The sequence below is a fragment of the Nothoprocta perdicaria genome, unplaced genomic scaffold (genome assembly GCF_003342845.1).
Source record: "Nothoprocta perdicaria isolate Ctin4 unplaced genomic scaffold, notPer1 scaffold_1143, whole genome shotgun sequence".
Classification (NCBI taxonomy): Eukaryota; Metazoa; Chordata; class Aves; order Tinamiformes; family Tinamidae; genus Nothoprocta; species Nothoprocta perdicaria.
This window is the reverse complement of record NW_020454254.1, coordinates 5,417-7,636: the sequence shown is the minus strand read 5'-3', so window position 1 is coordinate 7,636 and position 2,220 is coordinate 5,417. Positions and strand designations below refer to the sequence as shown.

At 57.3% G+C, this 2,220-nt stretch overlaps 1 long non-coding RNA gene across 1 annotated transcript; it reads right to left on the bottom strand.

Moving 5' to 3' along the window:
* Positions 1-84: 84 nt before the first annotated feature.
* On the bottom strand, positions 85-1,777 carry LOC112959408. Its single transcript, XR_003251608.1, has 2 exons — positions 1,714-1,777; positions 85-166 (listed from the first exon to the last, which is right to left on the bottom strand). It is a non-coding gene; the product is annotated as an uncharacterized LOC112959408 (long non-coding RNA).
* Between the last annotated feature and the right edge of the window lie 443 nt (positions 1,778-2,220).

Sequence of the window (2,220 nt, the reverse complement as noted above, 5' to 3'; positions counted from 1 at the left end):
GTCCCCAGCACCCCCAATGTCCGCAGGACCCCCCGCGTCCCCGCACCGAGCACCACGAGCTCGGCGGTGGCCTCGCTGCTGCCCAGCAGGTCCTCGACCGAGGCGACGCTGCAGACGTAGGAGCCGCCGTCGCCCCAGGCCGCGGGGCCCAGCTGCAGGTCGGCCTCTGCGGGGCACCATCAGCTGCGCGGCTACTAGGCGAGCTACGGTACCCCACAAATCTCCCAACCTCCCCCATTCATCCCCCCCCCCCCAAAAAAAAAGGCTACTAGGAGATTTACGGCAGCCCACCTCCCCGGCTTCCTGTTAGGAAGCTGATACCCTTCTATTAAGGTGATTACGGCAGCCAGTTTGCCCATAGGCAATGACTGCRCTTCTATTAGGGAGATTTTGGTAATCCCCGCCCAATCTCTTGCCTTTAAAAGGCAGCGGGGCCCTTATTAGGGGCATTATGGTAGCCAGCTCCTCCCCCATAAACAGCAGCTGCGCCTCTATTAGGAAAATTAAAGCAGACCCCCCCCCCACAATCGCCTTGCTACCGCAAAGCAGTTGCACCTGTATTAAGTGGATTACGGTAAATGCCACCAAGCCTAGGCTGCACCCCCCCACACCTTCCTATACAAAATAGGGGCGCTTCTATTGCAGACATTGTGGTAGTCCCCCCCCAGTCTCTCCCCTTGTTAGACACAACTGGGCCTCTATTAGGGGTATTACGGTAGCCCCGCCCGGCCCACCCCTCCCTTTGGGAGGCGGCTGCACCTCTAATAGGGGGATTACAGTAGCTGCAGGTGCTACCGTATTTCTCCCACCCAGGGGCACACTCCCCATCAATATTGCAAGGGCCGTAATGTCCCTAGTATGAGCCCAGCACAAAAGCTCCTACCGTAGAGCAACAAAGAGCTGCGCAAGCTCAAAGCCGACAGCAGCCCCTATTGTAATGCCACTAATAGAGGTGCAAGCAGACCACTACCATAGCGTTGCTAATAGCGGCACAAGTGCCATCCTACCGTAACATCTCTAATAAAGGAGAAAATGGGTTTTTTTACTATAACACTAATAGTGGGGCAAACACCCCCACCATAATGCCGCTAATAGGAGCCCCTACCGAAAGGCCCCTGAGTTAATCTACCGTAATGCCCTTAGGAGCACCACCTACCATAATGCTCCTAGTAGAGGTGTCTACTGCAATGACCACAATAAAGAACCCTACCATAGTTTAGCTAATAGGATTCCCTACCGTAATGCCCCGACAGGGGGTCCCAACCGTAATGCTGCTAATAGGCCCCTACCATAATGCCCCTAATAGAATACCCCAAGAAAAAGCTGCTAATAGGGGCCTGTACCATAATGCCCCTTATAAAACCCCACAACAAAAATCCACCAAAGGGGCCTCTACCATAATGTCCTTAATAGAAGCCCCCATACAAAGCCACCAATGGGGGCTCCTACTGTAATTACTCTAATTGAAGCCCCCAACAGAAACCTGCTAATAGTGGTCCCCCTACCATAATGACTCTAATACATGCTCCTAACCAAATCCACTCATGGGAGCCCTACCATAATGTCCTTAATAGAAATCCCAACAAAAACCCGCTAATAGTGGCCTGCCTACTGTAATGACTCTAGTAGAAGCTCYCAACAAAACCCACCCATGGAGGACYCTACCGCAATGCCCCTAATAGGAGCACCCCGGGGAAGCGCCAGGGTGGCTACCGTTGACGATGGTGATGGGGCGGCCCTGGTAGAAGGGGCCCACGGTGACGGCGCTGCCCTGCTTGGCGGCCACGATGCGGACGGTGCGGTCAGTGTCGGGGCAGGTGGTGCCGGTGCCGGTGCTGGTGCCGGTGCCGGTGCCCGGGCAGGGCGACTTGTAGGTCCAGGTGACGATGGGGGACGTGGTGGCGGTCGTCTCGTAGCGGCAGCGCAGGGTGACGGGCTGCAGCGGCAGCACCACCGTGTAGGGATCGGGCACCGTCACCTCCATGGCTGCGGGCGGCACCGGCGGCGGGTCGGAACCGGGACCGGGGATCACGGGGAAACCCCCACACACACCCGGGTCGGAACCGGGACCCCGCCGGGACCCCCCGCCCCGCCCCAAGGGGATTCTCCACTGGCTACTATGGGGGTTGGGGGGGATCAATGGGGCCCTCCCCCCCGGCAGGTAAAGTCCTGATTTTTCCCTCTTTTCCGCCCCCAAACCACAGAAACTCCCCCATAAAG